We start from the raw sequence: 25,488 nt of genomic DNA on the forward strand, positions 1-25,488 counted from the left end.
ACGTTGAAAAAAAAATTAAAAAAAAAATGTGATTGTTGGGGCGCCTGGGTGGCGCAGTCGGTTAAGCGTCCGACTTCAGCCAGGTCACGATCTCGCGGTCCGTGAGTTCGAGCCCCGCATCGGGCTCCGGGCTGATGGCTCAGAGCCTGGAGCCTGTTTCCGATTCTGTGTCTCCCTCTCTCTCTGCCCCTCCCCCGTTCATGCTCTGTCTCTCTCTGTCCCAAAAATAAATCAAAAACGTTGAAAAAAAATTTTTTTAAAAAATGTGTACAATATGCCAATAGAAACCATGCTTCCCAGAGTAATGGCGACAGCAAAGGGCAGGGGGTAGATGTTCCCTAACTGCCTGAAATGCAAACCGTAATTCCTGAACTCTGCAGGGAAGAGTTCACCTCGAGACTACCTGCATTCCACAGACTGTGAGCAATTTGACAAAGGCCAGGCTAGAGGGTACAGAATTTTAACTTACTTAACTACAAAGTGCCTCATTGCCCTGAGTCAGGGGTAAATTGAGGTAGGAAGATAACTGGCTATCAACGTCAAGAGGACAGTTTCCTAGTGGAGGAAGATGTGGCTGCACCAAAGCCAGACCTGGACTGGAATCAATTACAGAGACGGTTAGGAGAGAGGCACTCGGTTTCAGGGCCTGAGGAAAATGGTTTCAGACAAGCTGGTGCTCAGTGCGAGTGACAGCACCAAGATGTTTCTTGAAAAGGGGAAAGTGGCAGATATTTAAGGAGCCAGCGAACTTCAAGCACCACAGGAAGAGCTGTTAATAAGAGAGCAGAAAAGTCTTGAGAAAAGGAGGGGATGGCATCTGAGAACATCGATGATGCTCGGTGCTCGCTTGAAGAGACAGAGGGATGTCTCGATTGTTAGAGGGGAGGAGGGGATGAGACCAAACAGGCAGAAATGGCAGGACACAGACGAGGGCTGCAGGTGGAAGCACTGTAAGAAGACCCCACTCCTGTGTGACAGTGTGAGGTGAAAATGACCCCAGGTCAGAGGGCGTGGGGTTAGAAGTACTTCTCTCAGAGCTCCGCAGCATGTCGTGTCTTGGCCTCCATATGCAGAGGCCCCAAACTGATATGCACGATCCAGTCTGAGATTTAAAACAATTTTTTTAATGTTTATTTTTGAGAGAGACAGAGTGCAAGTGAAGGAGGGGCAGGGAGAGAGGGAAGCACAGAATCTGAAGCAGGCTCCGGGTTCTGAGCTGTCGGCACAGAGCCTGACGTGGAACTTGAACCCATGAACCACAAGATCGTGACCTGAGCTGAAGTGCCACCCAGGTGCCCCTCCAGTCTGAGATTTTTTAAACATTTTTTTTAATGTTTATTTATTTTTGAGAGAGAGAGAGAGAGAGAGAGAGTTCAAGCAGGGTAGGGGCAGAGAGAGAGGGAGACACAGAATCCAAAGCAGGCTCCAGGCTCCGAGCTGTCAGCACAGAGCCTGACGTGGGGCTCGAACTCACAAACCGTGAGATCATGACCTGAGCTGAAGTCTGGCGTGTAACCGACTGAGCCACCCAGGTGCCCCTCCAGTCTGTGATTTTTAAAGGTCCATCCCCTTAGTCATTTATCTGGGTGTCTACCCATCCCTAAACACCTGCTGCATGGAAGGCAGAGATAAATTAGAAGTATGTACATCTCAATAAGGGTAAGATAAGGTGTTGGGAACACTTATCTCGGGGTGGGTGTCAGAAAAGGTTTCAGAGAGGAGATTTGCCTGAACTGAGACTTGACAGATGTGTGGCAGTGGAAGGAACAAACCCCAAATGTGGAGGCCCAGACAGGTGAAGAGCTCACATGAAGTAAGATATCCCTGTAAACGAACATTCTGGCAACATAGTTCTGTAAGGCGGTATTGTTGTGGTGGGAAGTGAACGGGCCATGTAGACAGACAACGTGAATTTGAATTCTTGTCTGCTACCTACTAGCTTGTTAACTTTGGTCTCACTGCACAAAACATTTGAGTCTGTTCTCTCATCTGTAAATGAAAATGTTACCATTATCTTCACCGGGTTTTGTGAGGATTATGTGAGGTCGTATGTGTGGAAACTTGCATGCTCCCTGGCATTTTGCTCCCAGGATCTATAGTCGGATGACAGCGAGGAGACGTGTAGAGAGTGTGTCCCATCGCCATACCCCTGCTTCCTTCCATCAGGGTCAGAAATGCAACATTGAAGCTGTCAGTGCTGTTCCCTGAATTGGGATCTGGGTGGATTGATGGGAAATGTCAAGGAGAGAGGGGCTGAGTGAGGCATAGATCACCATAATAGTGACTGTCAGGAGGGAGTGAAAGGTGCCCGGAGGCTCAGTAGGAATAAGAAATCAAGAGAGAGGAATGGTAGCAATGGGGTGCGGATACTGCATGTTGCTGCAATCGTCAGCATAAGGAGTATCCATTTAAAAATGAGTGCGTTTCACATGGAGAAGGTGTAGAACTGAGGACTCCATATTTTTTTTAATTTTTATTCATTTACTTTTTTTAATGTTTACTTATTTTTGAGAGACAGAGCGTGAGCGGGGGAGGGGCAGAGAGAGAGGGAGACACAGAATCTGAAACAGGCTCCAGGCTCTGAGCTGTCCACACAGAGCCCGATGCGGGGCTCGAACCCACGAGCTGTGAGATCACGACCTGAGCCGAAGTCAGACGCTTAAGAGACTGAGCCATCCAGGAGCCCCTGCGGACTCAGTATGTTGACTTTGGAAATTAGTTTTTGGTTCCATGGACGCTACCCACCACAAAGGGCTCTCTCTGGCACTGAACTGATGGAAGAAATGAAACTTGTCTATGCTTTACGTCACTGCAATTTGCAAATATTTCCCAAGTGCAGGGACAGGCTGACTGGCCCCCACGTTACCACAGAAAGTTTTTCCTAAGGAGGCCGTGGCCTTTGATACTCCGTGGGGTGGCTCCCGAGGACCTGCCTCCTTGTACAGGATCTTAGATCCTCGACAGAGAGTTTGTAGTAATGCCCTCTGAAGACCAGCCAGCTGGACCCAGGCAGCACCCTCCAAATATGCAGCATGGTGGGGACACAGTCCTCTGTGCTGAAAGGGGTCAGTGGCTGACAGACTATTGTGTAATCTGTGCACTCAGCATTGTTGGGCCGAGTGAGAGGGAGTCCACTGCCAAGCTCCATACATACTGCTCCTGTCAGAGAAAGGGAAAAAAATCCTCCTGAACCCCATACCCTTCCATTTCACACGGGAGTCATTATGTGGAGGTATTATCTCCACTCCCCTTCCTCCCATTCTTTTTTTTTTTTTTTAAAGTTTATTTGTTTTGTGTGAGGGAGAGAAAGAATCCCAAGCAGGCTCTGTGCTGTCAGCACAGAGCCCCATGTGAGGCTCGAACTCCCGAGCCATGAGGTCATGACCTGAGCTGAAATCAAGAGTTGGACACTTAACTAACTGAACCACCCAGGTGACCCCTCCCATTCTTTTTTTTTAAACCCTGCAGTTGGGTTTCTATTTCATTTCTTCACTGAATTGTTTGTCTTCAAGATCACTAATGCCTTCCAGGTTGCCAAATATAATGATCACATCTCTGTCTTCATTATACACTCTTAGCAAGCATTAACACTGAAGATTAATTCCTTCTTGAAAAGCTTTCTTTTCTGAGCTTGTGCAATGCCACATCCCATGACTGTGTGGGAATTTCTTCAGGCCCTCTGGTCCAGGCAACGTGGAGGGCCCAGAGGGAGTCGTTTCTTGATTTGCTTTTCTGTCTTAAGAAATATTCTCTCTAGGTCACTTAATCAAGACATATGACTTTCCAATGCTATCTCTGTGTTTATGAAACTCAAAGTATATCTATATATTTGGGGTTTTTAAACATATTGACTTGTTTTTATATGGTGTTCAACATTACTGTGCTCGAGATTGAGCCCTCGAGCTAGGACTACAGGGTCCAGTCTTCTGACTTCATGACTCCTGTGTGTGTGTGTGTGTGTGTGTGTGTGTGTGTGTGTGTATGTGCATGTGGGTAGCATCACACAACTGCAGAGTATTTAAATATAAGAAAATTAATATAAAATCATATATAAGAAATTAGGCATTTTTCATTTTTAATATTTTTCTTTTTAGAACAGCCTATAATGTCGGTGAGTGGATGCCCACCAGACGGTCCTCACACTCTGGGGAAATAACTCTGTCTCTAGAAAAGCAGATTGCGTCCCTGCTCTTCTCCCATCAAGGCTGTCACCACAGCAGAGCAGCCCAGCAGAATCCAGAGGATTGAGTCCTGAGTTGTCACAAGACCAGGAACACCTTTGCCGGTATCAGCTTATTTACTTTGTCCAGAGGTCTGTCAGGAAAAGTTTAATGGTGAAATATTTTGTCTGAAATAAACACAGACTCACTTGGCTGTTGGGAAACAGCAGATTTCCAATCTATGTATCCAAATAGAACTCTGCTCTAAGGAAAAAGGATGTGTGGGTGGGTGGAAAATACATTATTACGATAACTGAGACTGTCCCCAATGACTGTCTCACACTTCGACACAGATCACTGCCTACCTGCCAAGACTTTAGAGGAGCTGAATAGTTCCCCTTGCCAGACAAAACTCTCTCACCTGCTACCCTAAAAAAGTCTACTGGTAAAGGTTATTTAAGCATTTGAACCCATGAAAAGACTATTAATTCTGGGCAATAGCTCAAGTCTGGCCATTTTCGTAAGGGTCTCCTCCCAAAGGGAAAAAATATAATCATCAGCAGTCTTGTGTGCTTACAGTTTTAGAAAAACTGCTAATATTTAGCACCTGGCGCTCATTCTAAAACTTAGCGTTCCATTAATAATCTTCCTGATTGTCTTCTGTCTCCTTTTGACTTACCCCATCTGACATATATCCAGCCCACTGATTTGGGTTCTGACTTAATGAAAAGGTCATCTCCCTCATAATAGATAGGGCACGGGTCCAGATATACAAGGGTTCAATCATGAGACAGAAGTTTGGGGTAAGAAAGAGAAACAAAAATCACCTATTTTAGAAATTTTCATTTTACTGCTTCATGTAATTCAAATTAGTTAATACAGCCTAATATTTATGTATTTGGGTTATTTATGGCATATTGCTGGTATTTGGTAAGAAAAAAGACTTTTCAGTTTGTAAATTTCAAAGTTAATATAGTTTTATAGATTTTTCCCCTTCGCATCTGCCTAGCAATATTCTACTCTGTCTTTGGGGCTGTATTTCTCAACCTTTGCTATAGGCTACAATCATCTGACAAGGCTCTGCTGAGAACACCACTCCAGGTCAAGTTCATTAATTCCTCCTCCATGAAGGTTTTCTTTCCACCAGGTAAAAACATTATCTAAGTAATTTTAATCTTCTGAGTTTCCACAGGACTCAATTTGGAATTTCATCATTTCATTTAAATACAATTAGGGCATATATATGTGCATGTGTGTTTTCTTTCTTCACTTGGATGTGGGTGTCTTGAGGGTATCTTGAGCTGTGTTGAGTTCCTATCATCCATATTCTTCTCTCTAACTCACCCTAATCCTTGAGCATCTCCAACATGTGCAGAAGCATCTGGTGGCATCAGAGTGGGTCTGAAAAAAAACCCAAAACTAGAACATAAGAATATGCCACTGACAGTGGCAAGAAACAAGGTTGGAGTTTCCAATCATTTTCTTTTTTTTATTTATTTTATTTATTTTATTTTTATTTTTTTTAAATTTTTTTTAACATTTATTTATTTTTGAGACAGAGAGAGACAGAGCATGAACGGGGAGGGGCAGAGAGAGAGGGAAACACAGAATCGGAAGCAGGCTCCAGGCTCTGAGCCATCAGCCCAGAGCCCGACGCGGGTCTCGAACCCACGGACCGCGAGATCGTGACCTGAGCTAAAGTCGGACACTCAACCGACTGAGCCACCCAGGCGCCCCTCCAATCATTTTCAATAGCATGTACAAAGTGCGTATCCAGACAATGCCCAGGGCAATAGAGTGTACAGAAGGGCATTAACAGACCACTTGAACCCAATTCAGAGAAATGTGCAATCTGTGGGGTGAACTAGCGCACACTGATCACGGCAATAAAAAGAGAAGGCTCTAAAGCTAGACTCCTGCGTTTGAATTCTATCTCTAATATTTAATAGCCAAGTGTGGCGCAAATTGCTTGCCTTCATGTTTATGTATTTTTTGATCTGAAAAATGTTTGTAGCAATAATAGTACTGACCTCATGTCACTGCTATAAGAAAGCTTGATGTACAAAAACATTTAACACATGTCAGCCATGTGTAACTTTTAGGTAGTGAATAATGCAGACAGTAAAATTAATACATGTAATCCTATTGTTTAAGAGATGCCATTTTACCCTGCATTGCCCTGGCATTCAATAATATTGGTGATCCGGAGCACTTTTTCATAGTGAATATACGTCATACCTACTCACCACATGGGTTAATTGCTTCTCACTATGGGCACCTGTCACGTATTTGTCAATTATAGGGTACCTTAATTGAAATGTGCGTGTTTTCTTGGAATAGAAAGTTTACTGAGTGTTTTCCATTTCTTAATTATAATTGAAATGCTAATACTATAATTGCTTTGAAGAATAGATTACAACATACCTGACAGAACGATGTAAAACTGTCACAGAAAAAAAGAAAATGTGATGTTGTCTGTTTTGTTTCTTTTGTAGACAATGTTTGCCTGATGTCTTTAGAGCAGTGTCACCATATCCGGTATGTAAATGGAAAATCTGATGGACTTTCTTTGAATTTGTTTCTAGGCATTTTACAATTTGTGAATGTAATTCCATCCAGATGTCCTAATTAAATGGCAATAACAGTAAAATTTTATGCTGTATCTAGGATGGGGGGAAGAAGCATCTTATAGAGGAGGGCATTAAGTTGATACAAAGTAAAAGAATGTTAACTGCAGAATGAAACATTAATATTCAATTTTTTTTGTTGTTCAAAGTTACACTGGATATTTCCAGGGAATTATACATTAGTACACACATTAACAAGAGGACAAGCAACCCACTTTCAAAATGAGAAAATGGATTAAAAACAGATTTTTTCCTAAAGACTATAAACAAATGGTAAAAAAAGACACATGAAAAGATGTGCAACATCATAAGTTAGGGGAATGCAAATAAAACCACACCTAGATACCACTTCACACCCACTAGCATGGCTATAATGAAAAGATAGACAATAAAAAGTTCTGTTGACAATGTGAAAAAATTAGAACCTTCCTACATGTTTTAGTTGTAATGTGAAACCATGTGCCAGTTTCTCAAAAGTTTACACATAGAGTTACCGTATGACCCAGCAACTCCACTCTTGGATATATACCTGAGAAATAGATGTACATGTAAAGACTTGTCCATAAATGTTCCTAGCAACATGATTCATAATAGCCAAAAAATGGGATCAATCCAGATGTTCATCAACTGGCAAATGGATAAATAAAATGTAGTAAAGACATCCTCCCTTATCCCCAGTTTCATTTTCTGTGGTTTCAGTGAGTTGCAGTCAACCATGATTTGGAAGCAGGTGAATCTCTTTCAGATATGTTGTCAGAAGGTCATTAGTAGCCTAACACTATGTCACGGTGCCTACATCATTCATCTGATCTCATCTTCTCACGAAAGCATTTTATCATCTCACATCATCACGAGATGAAGAAGAATGAGCACAGCACAGTAAGATATTTTGAGAGAAACAGAGACAGAGAGACAGAGAGAGCATATTCATGTAACTTTTATCACAGGATATTGTTAAAATTGTTCTATGTCATTATTGTTATTGTTAATCTCTTACTTGCCTAATTTATAAAATAAACTTAATCATAGTTATGTACGAATAGAAAACACACTGGGTAAGTATAGGCTATGGTACTATCTGTGGTTTCAGCCATCCACTGGGGGTCTTGGAACACATCTCCTCTGGATAAGGGGAAACTATTATACATTCAAATAGTGGCATATTATTTGGCAATGAAAATGAATAAAGTGCTAATACATGTTACAACATGGGTAGAACTTGAAAACATTAAACCAAGTGAAAGAAACAGTTCACAGAACATAGATATTATCTGATTTCATTTATATGAAATGTTCATAATAGACAAACATGGAGAGAAAGAAATTAAATCACTAGTTGCACAAAGTTTGGGTATATGATTATTAAATGACTGCAAATAATACAGGCTTTCTTTTTGGGGAGATGAAAAATGTTCTAAATTTAGATTATGTGATGGATGGACACTGTGAATATATAAAACATTTTAATTATACAATTTAAATGGGCAAATTTTATCTTACATGAATTTTATCTAGATAAAGTTTTGAAAAGTATATTTTTGGTGACCAGATGCTTTTAAACAAAAAAAATTGTCTTCCATTTCAGTCGATACAATTATCATTCATCAAATCATGCAAAATCAGTAAGTCAGAATTTTTTACCATTCTGCCACTATAATCCATACATTGTTTTCATCTTCTATACTTCCTTTAATCCTGCCTTCATATCTCTATATCCATTTCCTTCCAGAAGAATTCTTTCCTCCTTTGAGTTTATATTTCTGATACCTATTGTCATGTAGAAAACCCACAAAAGAGATATTAAATAATAACCATTTACTTATTCATTTTTTTAAGTTTATTTATTTATTTTGAGAGAGACAGAGAGAGTGTGAATGGAGTAGAGGCAGAGAGAGAGAGAGAGAGAGAGAGAGAGAAGGAGAGAGAGAGAGAGAGAGAGAGAGAATCCCAAGCAGGCTCTGCTCTGTTAGCACAGATCCCGATGTGAGGTTTGAATTCATGAAACTGTGAGATCATGACCTTAGCCAAAATCAAAAGTTGGATGCTTAACTGACTGAGACACCCAGGCACCCCGTATTTATTTATTCCTAGTAGTATATTGGACCAGGCTCAATGAGGAAGAGTTGTTTCTCATCCATGTGGTGTTGGGTGATTAGGTCTGACTGGAGCTAAAGTATCCAAACGTCCTTATTTCATGGTTGGCAATTTAGTTGGAGTAGCTAAAATGGCTCTGGGTGGCTCAGAGTGGCTGTATCTCTCTCTATAGCCATTTGGTCAGACTTCTTAGATGACTCAGGGCTCTAAGGAAGGAACATGGAACCTGCCAGTTTCTTAAAAGTTGGGCCTGGAACTGCTTATTCTGTTCGTAGGAAAATACCTGGCACATCATAGGGATTCATTAAATACTTGTTGACTCCATGCATTCATAAGTGCTCTTCAGATGACAAACATTTATCTGTGTTTTGAAGACAGAAATATGCATTAAGCTTGTCTAGTAATTGTTAGGGAAGCGTTTCTAGAAGAGATGAAACTAAGCAGAAACCACAATGCTGAATAGAAAAAGGATTATATTGTATGTTTGTACATCCAGTCTGGCTGAATTTGGGACCTCTAATCTGCATTTTTTAGTCTGTTCTACTCCCACAGATCTGTATGGAATTTGGCTTATTTTCTTTCATATGGTCTAGTTTGAATGGTATTATCTTCACCTTTAGAATTCAATCACTTCCTCCTGTGTTGGGAAAAGACAACCTAGCTTATGGTTGTTGGTAACTAACTTGGGTGGGGTCATCATAATTTCAGTTCCTAGAAATATGGAAAATATTTTAAGAAAAAGAATGAAGGTTGAGAAAAATAGATGTATAAATCATACTTGAATTATATCTCTGAAAAAAGCGTGCTTTATGGTTTTTATTCAACTAGGTTGAATATGTGTGAAACAAAAAGGAGCTAGTTTTCCTTTTGTGTGAGAAAATAATTTCTGTAATAAATTTTCTAGAGACTAGGTGAGTAAAAACCATTTTTCTATCCTATGAAGTTATTTGTGATCTTTATTCTGAAATGTCAGACCAAATTCATGTTTTGTGTTTCAGAAGTGTCTCGCTGCCTCAGTGAGGTGCAAGAAAAGAGTCATCAATTATCTGACCAGGTTTTCAAGGGCATGTGTGTGCGTGTGCATGTGTGCATAGGTATGGATACACTCGCACTTTGGATGGGAAAATGAAAAGAATGAAACTTAGGCTATAATCTTTTGCGTTCTTGAAAGGATAGATAGTTGACTCACATACTATTTCACATTGTTAGAAGGTGAAGTGTTAGTATCTTTGAATAATAAATATGCTATTTGTATTTTAAATATTTTATCTGCGGTTGTTTCAGTTACATCATTATTATAAAATATTCAAACACATTCTGGCAGAAAAAAAATGCTAACAAAACAATTACTATATTCCATCACCAAATTTTAACCACTGTTAACACGTTGCCTATTTGCATTATACTGTTTTTAAATAAAAGGCTACAATTAAAGGCAAAAGACTATATTTTGTCCTTAATTTGCTAAGAGTAGCTGCCAGTGTAAACATGGTGACTCTAACACCTACGCATATTTTAGATATCATATATGATATCTGTCTAAAAACAATATTAAAATATTGTCCAGTTATGTTAAAATCGTCATAAATCTTATGCAGAGCAAAGCTACAGTTACATATTAAAAAATGCAGATGAAACTTCTCAACATTTATTTATTTTTGGGACAGAGAGAGACAGAGCATGAACGGGGGAGGGGTAGAGAGAGAGGGAGACACAGAACTGGAAACAGGCTCCAGGCTCTGAGCCATCAGCCCAGAGCCCAACGCGGGGCTCGAACTCACGGACCGCGAGATCGTGACCTGGCTGAAGTCGGACGCTTAACCGACTGCGCCACCCAGGCGCCCCGCAGATGAAACTTCTCAATACAATGTCTAACAAAGATAACAAGAGACCAAAGGACTATGTATTGGAACATATATTGGTCTATAAAAAGTGTTTTTGGAGATGGAGCTTCTGGATTGATATAGTAAGGAATTGGGGAAGTACCCTACTCGACATTAATTAATGCCGCCTAAAATTACCTGAAACAACCATAATTCTAAACAGTATTTTCAGAATTCTAAATTTTGAACAAAGACATATGGCAAATTGAAAGGCATTGATTCCAGAAAAACGAAGGAGCCTTGGATAAAAACAGTGGGAATCTGTGGTGTTGTCACCTAGGTCTATTCAAATCCTTCCCTTCTTCTTAGCCCTGTGACAGCAATAATTCTACCAGTGCAGGGCCAGGCAGAGAAAACAGCAAATGACCTTGGCGTAGAAAGCAGAAAAAGAGGGACACCTGGGTGGTTCAGTTGGTTAAGCGTCCAACTCTTGATTTCGGCTCAGGTCATGATCTCACCATTCGTGAGATCGAGCCCCACATTGGGTTCCACACTGACAGTGTGGGGACTACTTAGGATTCTCTCTCTCCCTTTCCCATTTCCCCTCCCCTGATCTCTGTCTTTTAAATAAATAAATAAATAAATAGATAAACTTTAAAAAAAGAAAGCAGAAAAAGAGACAGAGAAAATCCTGGGTGACCATGTACATACCCAAGTCTATGCCTGCTGAGTAGTGATACCATAGGCTTCCTGCTATGGGAGAAATAGACTTTACTAAAATAGTACACCATGATACTAAAGAAATAAGCAAGCAATCAGCCTTAGATGGGAGGGAGGCAACAGTATTCAGACACTATTTTTAATGTTCAGATTTCAACAAAATGCATAGGATGAAAAGAAACAGAAAAGTGTGACTCTATATACAGGAAAGAAAAACAAACAAAAAATTGACAATCCCAATTGCCTGTGGCAGATGTAACAGAGATTCCAAAGCAACCATTATAAATCACTTCAGGAGCTGCAGGAAACCATACATATAGAAGTAAAGATATGTTTGATGTCAACGTCAATGCAAATACAGAATATTAATGAAGGGATAGAAATTGTTTTAAACAAGGATCAAATGGAACTTCTGGAATTTTAAACTAAAATAACCAAAATGAAAACTGCCCTACAAGAGCTCAATGGTAGAATGAACTGGTGGAAGAATCAGTGGACATGAAAATGGTTGGAAAGAGCTGATGCAATCCAAAAACAGGGAAAAAGATAGAGTGAAGAAAAGTAAACAAATTATCAGAGAAAGGGGTACACCATTAACTTCATCAATATAAGCATAATGGGAGTACCAGAATAACAGGAGAGAAAAAAGAGCATGGGGATAAATTCAAAGAAATTGTGGCTGAGTATTTACTAAATTTGATTTAAAAAACATTAGCTTATATATCCAAGAACCTCAACAAGTTCTAAATGGGATTAAAAACAAAGAGATCCATAATTAGACACATCACAGTAAAAATACTCAAAGACAAAGACATAGAGAAAATCTTGAAAAATCAGTGAATTGTTATGGATAAGGGAACCTCAGCAAAATTTAAGAGTTGGCTTCTTATGAGAAAAAATGCAGGCCAGAGAGGTGCCTGCGTGGCTCAGTTGGTTAAATGTCCGACTCTTGGTTTGGCTCAGGTCATGATTTCATGGTTTGTGAGATCGAGCCCCTCATCAGGCTCTGTAGTGTTGATGCAGAGCCTGCTTGGGATTCTAGTCTCTCTCTCTCTCTCTCTCTCTCTCTCTCTCTCTCTCTCTCTCAAAATAACAAATAAACATTAAAATAATGCAGGCCAGCAAGCAGTGGGATAACATACTCAAACTGTTGAAAGGAACAAAACAAATTGTGAACGGAGAATTCCTATGTACAGTAAAGCTAACTTTCAAAAGAGAAGACAAAATAAAAAGACCACTTGATCAATGAACATTGAGCTAATTCCTTGATAGCAGACCAACCTGAAAAGGAATACTGAAGGTCATCTTTAGGCAGAAGCATTTGACTCCAAACAGTGATTATGGTAAGAACAAGATATTGATTGTGTTAATTGTGTAATTAGCCATGATAATAAAAATGCATATTTCCTTTTTCTCTTTATTAAAAAGCAATTGTATAAAATACTATTTATATATTTTATTCTTTAAAGAGAACAGAGTTGGAAAACTCATATTTCCCCATTCCAAACTTGATAAAATTGTACATTAGTAAAGACAGTATAATAGTGACATAATGAAAGTGATATAGACCAATAGGATAGAATTGATAGTGTAGAATTAAGCCTATACATCCGTGGTCAATTGATTGCAACAAGAGTGCCATGAAAATTCAATTGGGAAAAGTAGTCTTTTCAAAAACTGTGCTGTGACAACTCAGTAGCTACATGCAGTGGAATGAAGTTTGGTGTCTACCTCATACATAACAAAATTGAACTCAAAACTGATCAAATTCTTCATTGTTAAAACCAAAACTAAAATTCTTAGAGGAGAATATAGTTTCTTATACATGACACCCAAAAACAAGCAATAAGTGGAAAAAAGGTATTATTAATTGGATTTCATCAAAATTAAAAACTTCCACTTTCCTTGTCGAACTTATCCATAAATCCCCTTATATGCAAAGAATCTCTGAGGTCGCTGCATATACTGGTTACCAGTTAGTGGTAACACTGGACCATGGGGGAACCCCAAAAGATAAAGTGCTGTGTACGCAAATAAAGCCTTATGAATCCTAAGAACTAGATGAAAATAATTTAAATGAAAAGAAAGAAAAGAAAAAGGCTTAAAGAGTTTGGTAATAAAATTTAACCTCCAGATTTAAGAATTCAAAAGTTTATGCTTCCCGTACCTTGAAAACAAAGAATTCGAATTCAATAGGTGCATTTGAGAAGTGTTCTATGAATTGTTATAGGAGCCTTGATGACGAGGGGTGTTTCCCTTTTCCTGATTGTGGGCAGGGAACTTCTGCGTCCTGATGCCACATTAGTTTCAGCATCCTTGGGGGTAGACGTTACCCTACCCTAATGTTTAAGAAATATATCCGTGTATTTAAACTTACATTAGAGATAACGAAACCTAGTTTCTATCCAGGAAAAAACAGGTATTTTAATGTTAATCTGTCCTTGGAGTCTGCCTATCAAGCTGGAACTTTGTTGAAATCCTGAAGGAAATATTAATTCAGCCAGTCCTAATTTATACATTGGTGAACTTTATCCTTTTAATTGGTCTGTTAATAGCATTCATTTTAGTCATGCAGAAAATGAGAGCTGAATGTATAAGCTTATACACATAGAATCCTGAGTTTTCTGGATGTGAAGTGAGTATCATTTGTAGAAGGACGTGGCCTAAAATAAAAGAAAATCTATACTTTCAGAAGAATGGAAGGTTTCCCTTAAGTCTTTTGGTTTTAACTTTTTTAATGTTTGTTTGTTTGTTTATTTTTGAGAGAGACAGAGCAGAAGCAGGGGAGGGGCAGAGAGGGAGGGAGACACAGAATCTGAAACAGTCTCCAGGCTCTGAGCCATCAGCACAGACCCCGACGCAGGGCTTGAACTCACAAACCGTGAGATTATGACCTGAGCCACCCAGGCACCCCTTCCCTTAGGTTTTTGTATGTTTGCTGTTTATCTGAGGATGAGCAGAATATTTCAATTGGCTTTCCAAATTAAGATGGAGAATAACGATCAATTAATTTGTGCTATGCGTCTTGTCAGTCTTCATAATTTGTCAGGTATTTAGAGAACGATTTTGTGAGACTTTATTCCTCGATGAGCTGATTATTATTCTCTTGCAGTAAACTTCTCTCCCAAAGTTTCTTATTTTTGCCCTATTTTATAATCATCCCCTTCAGGTCCATATTATTTATAATTTTGGAGTTATTTTGTTTTTCAATTTCATAAAAATGAAAACGACAAGAAAACCTAAGGGTCAGAGAAGCCAATATTAATCATCTTTAGTCAAAGATGTTGAAATGTCATCACTGTATTTGATACGAAATATTTACCGTGAACAAGGCACTTCATGCTTTATATTCATATTTCACTTGACTCTGAAAATAGGCTCAGATGTTGGATGCTATTATTATGCTCACTTTGGAGAACAGTCAGTTGAGAATCATCAAGATTAAGTTAAACGGGTGCCTGAGTGGCTCAGTCAGTTAAGCAACCGACTCTTGATTTTGGCTCAGGTAACGATCTCATGTTCGTGAGTTCAAGCCCTGCATCATGCTCTGTGCTGCCCGTGCAGGTCTGCTTGGGATTCTGTCTCCCTCTGTCTCTGCCCCTTCCCTGCTCGTGCTCTCTCCCTCCCTCTCTTTCTCTCAAAAGAAATAAATAAACATTAAAAAAAGATTAAGTTATATATCTAAGTTTCTACAACTAAGTGACAAAATTGAGAGTCTGACCGAAGCCCTCAAAATCTGAAGCTTGAGAGGTAAACTTCTATGTTCTAGTACTTTTGGCTATGGTGAAACACAGATTGCTAATTTCACAGGTTGCTATTCTAGGGAAACTTTTACTGATTGCATAAATGTAATTTAATGGACTAGACAAGTAAGACACCAATATAAGTGCAAATGCCATAATGAAGCAACATGAGACAAGGGTGATTTTATAGCTTTCGTGAGATTTAATTCTTATGCCATATATTCCACCCATTTTAGTTGTATAATTCAATGGTCCTTAGTGTGTGACAACCACTGTAATCTAATTTTACAACCTCCTTATCACCCCAAAAAGAAACTCATGCCATTAGCAGTCACTTTCCATTTCCCTGTCCCTAGGTGACTGTTAGTTTACTTACTATTTCTATTTGAACATTTGCCTAATCTGAACATTCCATGTAAGTGAAATCATACAATATATAGTCTTTTATGATTGGATTCTTTCACTTAGCATAACATGTTAAAGACCTCTATGTTGTACCATATGTCACTATATTCCTTTTTTTTTTTTTTTTTTTTGGACAAATAACATTCCGTTATGTGTCTATGCCATTCTTTGTTTATGCATTCCTCATCTGATGGACGTTTGTGTTGTGTATACTTTTTGGATATCAAATAAGACACCATTCTAACTGAAAATAGAATAATTAATCAATGTTGAACATTGATTTTTAACTTCCCTAAAATATGGACTGGGGGATTTTGAAGTTTCTGCCAAATGTGGTAGTCGATGATTCTATATTTTTTATAAAATAAAGAAAATATTAAAAGAACTAAATCCATTAACTGAATATTTTCTTTAGGTCAGGACGTTGTGTGTTTCCAGGGCTAATAAAAATAAGCAAGTGGATCTCCTTCTAGTCCCATCAAAATACTGTGCAAGGAACAAGATGAATGAAGTATTCAGAATATTAGTGATATTTTTTTTTCACAAAATGGGCCAAAGGGATCTTTAATGTTAGAGAATGTGTCACAAAGCAATTGAGAGCTAAAATAGTGCCCTGATAAGTTCAAAACATTTTAATAATGGACATAGAATTTTAGGTCTTTAACTTCCTATGGAAAGGATGTAATATGACTGTTTTAGTCTGCTCAGGCTGCTATAACAAATACCATAGATTAGGTGGCTTATAAACACCAGAAACATATTTTGCACAATTCTGGAGTCTGGAAGTCCAAGATCAAGGTGCTAGCAGGTTTAGTGTCTGGTGAGGGCCCATTTCTTGGTCCATAGGTGCTATGTACTCATATGGAAGAAGGAATAAGAATGTTCTCTGGACTCCACCTAATACCATCATATTGGGGGTTAAAATTCAACATATAAATTTGGAGGGGACGCAAATATTCAGTCATTGGCATTTCACCCCGTCCCTCCAAAATTCGTGCCCATCTCACATAACAAAATACATTCATTACATCCCAACAGCCTCAAAAATCTTAACTCATTCCAGCGTCAGTTCTAAAGTCTTAAATCCAAAGTCTCATCTAAGTATCATCTAAATCAGATATGGGTGAGATTCACAGTACGATACATCCTGATGCAAAATTGCTCTTCAGCTGTGAACGTGTAAAACCAAACAAGTTAATTTCTAAAACACAATGGTGGGACAGGCATAGGTTAGACATTTCCACTCCAAAAGAGAGAAATAGGAAAGAAGATAGGGGTAATTGATACCATGTTAAGTCCCAACTACAAGGACAATTCCATGAGATTTTAAGGTTTGAGAATAATCCTCTTTGGCTACACACTCAACCCCCCAGATCCACTGGGGTGGAGGTCCCTTCCAGGCCCACTAGGGTGGCTTTGCCAGGCAGGGATTGGACCTCCATCTCTAAAAGCTTGAGACACACCCACCCCCATGTTTTGGGGGACTATAGCACTTAGTATCCAGTGTGGAGAGTGGATCAACTAAATTCACACACCCAGTTTGCATCTATAGTGCAAAAAAACAGTATCTGTTTTTCTCCTGCCCATCATTTGGCATTCCTTATTTGACTGGAGCACCTTGATCTTTATTTGAGTAATGACATAGTTCTATCTATGCATGTCTGCTAGAGCTAATGTCACCTGCTGGCTCTAGTTATAGCTAATTAGAATTATAGCCGAGTAGATCAGGGAATTGAAATGGTCAAATTACCAATGCCAAGCCCAGGTATTTGCTTAGGTATTTCTTAGGGAAATGGGAGTTACACTTTCTAAGTTGATATTATATAAGCCTAAAGATGTTAGTGGTCATCTCTGTCACAATATAGACAGAACTTGCCTGATGATGAAACTAAACCAGGAAATGTTGGTCAAAATAAATTCCTGCGGCATCATGTGAGTACCCCAATTCAGATTTGCAGGAACCCCATCTACACTAGCCCTTGAACATCTTCTAGAAGAGCAATAATCCCTTCCATCTTGCCTAAGGGATTTCACATTTGTTTTCTTTCACTTTCATTAACAACCTCAAACTGATCCTAAAACCCAGATGTTTTGATTGTCAGATTCTTAGCTCTGTTATTCTTTGGCATCATGGTACCTCAGACTCTTTGACTTACTTTACTGATTGCCAGAATGAAATACAATCTGGATAGCATTTGGCACTTTTGATCATTATTCATCGCAGCAGCTTTTCTAACACTTGACCCTAAATAAGGGTTCTTGACAGTGAATCCATAACAACACAGAAACACAACCTGACCATATTCTAAGACATTCCCACATGAGGAGACTCAACTATCATCTTCTCCCTCTTTTGGCAAGAAGGGTTAACACGACTGCCTTCTTTTTCTTCCTCTTCTACTTCTTCCTTCTTCTCTTCCTCCTCCTCCTCTTCCTTCTTTATTAGTTATAGTGACCATAATTGATAGTCATAAAGAGATGATAATTACAATCTTTTTATCTTGAGCGCTTACCCAACATAGAAATTTTGATGTAGAAACTAAGTAAAAGAAGTTGTAAGAGCCTTTTCATCCAGGAGTTGGCACCAGGAATCAGGATGCAATCTGTTTTAAGAAAACTTCAGAATAGGATGACCACCTATGTGTTCCATTTTATGGCACAATCATTTGATTCATGGACTTATAGTCATCACTGTAAAATACAGCACAAAATCAACTGTGTACAACAAAACATTGGAATAATTTCTGCACTACACCTATCAATACTCATGCAACCAAACCTGTCAGTCAGGAAATAAAAAATATCCCAATAGAAAAATAACAAAATATTAATAAATAAATTACCAAGTAAAAGTTAGAAATAATAAATACAGGGGCGCCTGGGTGGCTCAGTCGGTTAAGCTCAGGTCATGATCTTGCGGTTCGGGAGTTTCAGCCCCACATCAGGCTCTGTGCTGACATTTGAGAGCCTGGAGTCTGTTTTGGATTCTGTGTCTCCTTCTCTCTCTGCCCCTCCCCCTCTCACACTCTGTCTGTCTCTCTCAAAAATATATAAACATTAAAAAATTTTTAAATAAAAAAGAAATAACAAATACATAAAATCATAAAAATTAAAAAATCAATAATAAGAATCTATCTTTTAGAAATTAGATTCTAATTTCAATATGGGTGATTTTCCTTTTCCTTACCACAATTTTCTCATTTCACAGTTCTTCAACAACTAATCTGTATTATTTTTCATTCAGAAATTCATTTTTTGAAGTAATTTGAAAATGTCTGAAAAATGGACAAGAGATTTGGAATTTTTAAAAAAAAAATGTTAAGATGTTTAGTGTTTTCTTCATTACAATTCTGTTTTTATTTACCAATCAACAAAAATAATAAATAGAAGTCTAAAGATTAACATAGTACAATATTATTCTGAGTGTCTTCAATAAATAAATTCAATAATTTATAAAAAATCCATTTTTTTTTGTCCATTAGATTAATAAGCAAGCATAAGTAAAAGCAGTGATGTTTTATTACTTAAGAAAGACTTATAGTATAAATGTTAGGGAAAGAAAACTCACTTGTCCAGAGTTTCTCGGAAATAAAGCAAAAGAACAAAATTTGTATATTTATATCTTGTCTCTAATAGGAACATTCAAACAGTCCATTACATTCCAGCATTATTTTAATGAACTTTAATGAGTCATTGATGCAGTCCAACAGCCTGCAATAAATGCCAAAAATATTTGTGCCTTTTAAATTCCCTACTAAATTTGTGCCTACATATCCAACTCCCTGGTTTCTAAAACAATCCTTCTATTTTTAATGTGTGCAGTTCTACATTCAAATGAGATACACAGAACTAAAATATGAAGCTTTAATAATGAGATTTAAGGATATGTAAAAATCAGATGTACTAATTTTAAGTGGAAGTATTATTTTCATCCCCAAATTCTCATTTAATAAGGTTTAATTTGCTACAAAGTACATAGTCATTAAACTACATTAAGATGAGTCGTAAGACTCTCCAGACTAATGGAAATTTCAGAGATAATGTTGCAGAAATGGGTGGGGGGGGGGGACTTAGAAAGTGGAGAAGAGAGCACAGCGTTGTTACATTAAGATTATTTCTTAAATTTAGCCCTCTACAAAAAATCATATTCTGATATCAAGTTCAGACCATGTCCAAATATTTTGTAATTAAAGTGTTTTAAACAAAAAACATAAATTTTGGAGCTAATTTTTCTTCATATGACTAAAGTTTCATACTCAATATAAAACTTTAATCCTAAAATAAAATAAGAATGTTTCAAAAAATTATGTGTATTAAGTAATTTACAGTCATCCCATCTTTTCTACAGTGAATCTGAATAAAATTTAGGATGACATTAATATGTTTTCCTTTGAAAAGAGGGAACAATGCAAAAATTAAAGATGCTATACAAATCCCCAAATGCCCACTAAAATGAGCTACAGGTTTTGAAGCGAGGGGATTGAATTGATTATTTTAATTGTAGATGTCTCCAGAGGATACATTTCAGACAGCAAATATTTTCTTTATGCGTGTGAATGAAAATGGAGATCAGAGTTGGAGTGGGGTGCAGTCAATATTCATTAAGGTGTTTTATTTTTAGGTAAAAGGAGTTTAATAAAAAGGAGTAATATCATAAATAAAAGTTCAACAAGGACATTTGGGTACATACTGAAGGATGAGTCTTTGCCCCCAGAGGATAATTCTTAGGTTCTTGAGCCCTGAAGAGCCTTGGCCATCATTTTTTAAATGTTTTCCATGAACACTGATTCGACAGCATATGCTGTGAAAGTTGTAGACATTGGGGCATAGACTTTTCTCTCATGTTACAGTGTCTTAGAAATAATGAGTTAAATAACTAAGTAAAATGGAGAATTACTTAAAATTATATGGTACATACATGACATCCTAAAAACAAAGAAAATTGGAGAACATATTCTGCCATTAAGAAATAGAAAGGCAGAAGTTCTGTAATTCTACGTTGTTGAAACAGGAGTTCGTAAAGTTATCTGACAACAGCGTTATATTCTTCATTATCCGTATTAACACCTGAAAAGAAACTATTCTTCAGACACATCTGAGAAAAAGTCAAGGGAGAATTGTGGTTCGCCAAACTTGTTGATCAATGGAAGCACCCAGGAATTTTTCCTACCCAAACGTGGAGATCTCCATTCAGTGTTTTAGTGTATCTTTGGTAAGACAATGGCTTTTTTTTCTAAAAATAAATAAATAAATAAATAAATAAATAAATAAATAAAATGAAAGAAAAAATAATAGAGAAGGGAAAAAGAAAAAAAGAAAAACTATACTGTTGATTTTTTTCTATCGATAAGCCATGGCCATGTTGGGGAACAAAGAAAAATAAAAAATTGTATACAGAAGAGTGACATGTGATCAGACTCTAAGACTGGTTGGGTTCAAATCATGAAGAGTCTGAGGTATCATAAAGCCTAAATCAGTAAGCGATTAAAAAGACATGGGTTAGCAAGGTGTAGTGTAATTATATTGGTCCTCTAGTAAGAACAGGATACAGGCGGGGAGGGGGAACCTATTTTAATAAATCCAGGAATAAGCCCATAAACCTGCATTGATCCCAGGGTAACTGAAAAGAGGAATGAATGTCAGAAGCAATTCTGAGAAGGAACTATTAAGATGGGGGATTAAATTTGAAGGATTATGGAAGACAAGGCTTCAGTGGTGATTCAAGTCTTTAGCATGGGCAACAGAAGAAAAAAAAAAGAATGGTAATGACATTGACTGAGGAAAATGAAACGAATGACAATTTCAGTTTTGTGAAAAGTGACAATAATTATTAACATTAACGGGGAGATTACTGCATGCCAATTACTTTTCTAAAATTTTTATACATGTTAAATTATCTAATCCTCAAAACTACCATGTGATGTAAGTGCTATTATTATTTCCAATATATAAATAAAGAAATTAAATACAAGAGGGTTTAATAATTCACACAACATCAAAAGTTATTAAGTAGCATAACAGAAATAGACACTCTTTTGGTCTAATTCAATGGGATGCCTTAAATTCTGTGCGAATGCTAACTCAGGGGCTGTTGGATTTCAGCAAACGGTGGCCAACAGTTATTCCCTTTGTCTTAGCTTCTTCGATAAGATCTTCTAAAGTGATTATTATAGCTCTGTATTTTGGGCTTTTTGATATATGTAGATGCAATATTTATAAAAATAACACTTCAAATTTGGCCAGGAGGGAATGGAGATATAATAATGTCTATATATTTCATGAAACTGAGCCAGTGTAAAATTGAGGCAGATTATGGTAAGTTGTCAATTATAAGCTATATAGAAATTGTAGAACAGTAGGAAAAGAATTTAAAAATATATAGTTAATTGGTCCAGTGATAAGATAAATAAAAAAATAACTAAAGCACAGTGACTAGTGTTAACAATTTTGTACATTTGAAAGTTGCTACCGGAATGGGTTTTAAGTTTTCGTAAGAAAAAACAATAACTATATGTGGTGAAGGATGTTAACCCGGCTTATTGTGGTAATCATTTTGATATATGTATGTCAAAGCCATCACCATCTCTTGGATTTTAACTTCCAAACTCTACCTGAAGTTTATCTACTTCTCCAGATAACATAACAAATGTATTTACTTCTTGTCTCCACTGCAAAAATCCAAATCCAAACCATTTTCATTTCAATTGCAGATAATTTTTATATCCTCTTGATAGATCTTGCAGATTCCATTTTTATCTCCCGCCAATACTTCACATACCATTTGGAACATATGTATTTAACATATAAATTAAATAATTTCACTCCTAAGCTTACAATAATTCCACCTGCACTTTGAATAAAATTCAATCATGGGATTATATTCTACAAATTCCTTGCAAGCATCTTACTCAAATCTATGCATTAACCTAACTTCACAATAATTATCTCCCTAATTGACTACATTATAGTTGCCCTGAGCTTCTTTAGGACCTACGAATATTGGGATTTTTTTCTTTTCATGTGATATTCTTCATGCCTGAGATGGTTTTTTACAAAGATCTTCAAATGAGTGGTAGGTTCATTTTCACTCCTCAGAAATCAGTCTAAATGCATATATGCCTTTCTGGATCAAACTACCTATTTTCTTGCTCTACCTGTTCATCTGTTTTCATTTCATTAAAAATACACAATGCAACCATTTGTTGGTTCATTTACCTCTCTGTGGTCTGTTGCCTCACTGGAGCGGAGATTCACGAAGGCAGAAACCATCCGCATGTTCACCACTGTGTGCCAAACATCTACGACAGAATCTGGCACATGGCAGATACACAACAAATACTTGTTAAGTAAATGAATGAGCAAGATGCTGAACGCCTACTAATGCCAAACAATTCTACTGTTGGCAAACATGTTTTACCTAAATTCTCATCAATTACAGGCTCCCAATGATTTCCTGCCCAAATACCATTGAAGATGTATTTAAGTTTACACTGACTCATAACGTTACTAGAGACATTTTGAGTCCTTGCCCATGAGATCCTCAGAAACCATGCATGGGACTAAAACAGAGGAGCTGTCAATATAACTGATGCCAGTGAATATGGATTTATTGATCTATGTATTCCTAATGGTAGGAAATACAACTGAGGATTCCCCACCACTTGGGAGACTGGTTATTGGAATAACAGTCAGTGTGGAGCTACAAGGAAAAAGAAACATCTGAGGATAAAAGGCACGGAAACCCAGCACCCATTTGTACCGGGTGAGTGTGTTGCAGATCCTAAAACCTTTCTCTGAAATCTTACGGATACACGTTTGAAAATATACATACAAATGTTTTAGAACGGTAATACAGTTAATATACTATATATTAAATCACAATGGACCAGTGTATCATAACAAAAACACATTGATCATTCTAAAGGCCAACAAATGAATATTTATTTTTAGTGGAATAAAGATTATAATATCATCTACTTCCGGTAAGTTTTGGGGCCAAAATGATAAATAAACTTTCAGATTTCAGTTTTTGTATTTCAGAATTGCAGAGAAAGGGTTTGGGATCCGTAGCTGCTTGGAAAACATTAATGCTCTCCCTTAAGAAATTTATGTTTATTACATTTAAACAAAGCCATAAATATGAAAAGCAAAACTTCACCCCATTTTGTGAAAGGAAAACAGGTCATATTATTTGTGCACATCGGTATCAGGCAGAAGGTTCATTTGCACTGGCTTCATTAAGGACAGTAAAGGAATTAGAAAGTGGTAGGAAATGTCTGGCAAGTCATATTATTATGGATAAACTTTACAGACAATAATAAATTCTGATGTCACTATCATACTAAGGTTATGTGAAAGATAGAGCTTTGCTACCTAGGAGAATCTGTGACATGGATGATTAAAAATAAACTAATTTTGAACATAGACCTCAGTTCTTGTCAGGAAGGCTCTTACCATATTAAAACATTGAGATACCGAAAGCTCAAACTATGTTAGTTGTTCAGAAATACCATGGCTGTTTGGTGCAACATCAAATGACTGATCCAGTCCTTGGTGTGTTTTGCTCATTTGTTCGTTTGCTTTTTTAAAAATTTGAGTATAGTTGACACCAATGTTACATTAGTTTCAGGTGTACAGGGGAGTGATTCAACGACTTTATATGTTATGCATTCCTCGAAATAGTAAAGAATATACCATATGATCCAATAATTCCACCACTGGGTATTCATCCCCCCCCCCAAAAAAAGAAAACCCCACTAATTTGAAAAGATATTTTCACCCCTGTGTTTACTGAAGCATTATTTACAATAGTCAAGTTATGGAAGTAACCCAGGTACCCCTTAATAGATGAATGGATAAAGAAGATGTGGTATATATGTGTTATACACAATCCTTTGTGTTTTTTTGTTTGAACATTCTGGCATCTTTCAACTTAGTAACTACTGCCCTTCGTAATGCACACACATACACACACACATACACACACACACATACACACACACGCACACACACACACACACACACACACACACCTAGAAATGAGCCAGAGATAAATTATCAAAGTTCAGTTTCAATTGCTCAGTAAAATCTGGCATTTAAGTTGCATATAGAAAATAAAAATTCATACATACATACATGAATCTTTCATAACTGCACCCTAATGTATACGGGCTGTAGGACTTCTGTGGTTATTTCATTCTTGTCTTCTATGTTTTAGGTATTGATATACATTTGGGGAAAGGAAGTCTTTCTATATCTGATAAAAAAGAGTCCATAGGAAGCAGGAAAAACTTGATGGACTTAATCCAACTAATGTACATTCAGACAAATTGGTTTGACTGCTATTAATCCAAAAGAGCAAGATAGTCCTTCCAGTTCAAACATTTAAGTCAGTAAATAATTATTGAGCATCTTTCAATTGTAATTTCCTAGAAGGATATTCAGAGATAAACCAGTACCATTTTTTTTCCCCAGAATATTTCAGTCTGTGTAAGATTAAAATGAATGATGAAGCCTGAAAAAATGACGAGAGAGAGAGAGACACAGAGACAGAGACAGAGATTTAAGTTTTAAAGAGGGAGGCTGATTTGCTTAGGTGATTTCTTTATAATTATTAACTATGTGGCTTTAGGGTTGATCTTTAAAACTTTGAATGTGGAGATGTAAAAGGGGAAAAAAAGAAGTTTCACAGCTAAAGAACAATGTAAAAAAGATCAGAGAGAATCACTATTTTGACTGATGACTTATGGTGTTTTCTTCTGATTTACCTCTTCAGATCAACAAAAACATGGGACACCTGGGTGGCTCAGTTGGTTAAGCTTCTGACTTTGGCTCAGGTCATGATCTTGCAATTGGTGAGTCTGAGCCCCTCATCGGGGTCTCTTCTGTCAGCACAGAGACTGCTTTGGATCTTCCG

The sequence above is a fragment of the Herpailurus yagouaroundi genome, unplaced genomic scaffold (assembly GCF_014898765.1).
Source record: "Herpailurus yagouaroundi ecotype Mexico unplaced genomic scaffold, PumYag 188, whole genome shotgun sequence".
Lineage (NCBI taxonomy): Eukaryota > Metazoa > Chordata > Mammalia > Carnivora > Felidae > Herpailurus > Herpailurus yagouaroundi.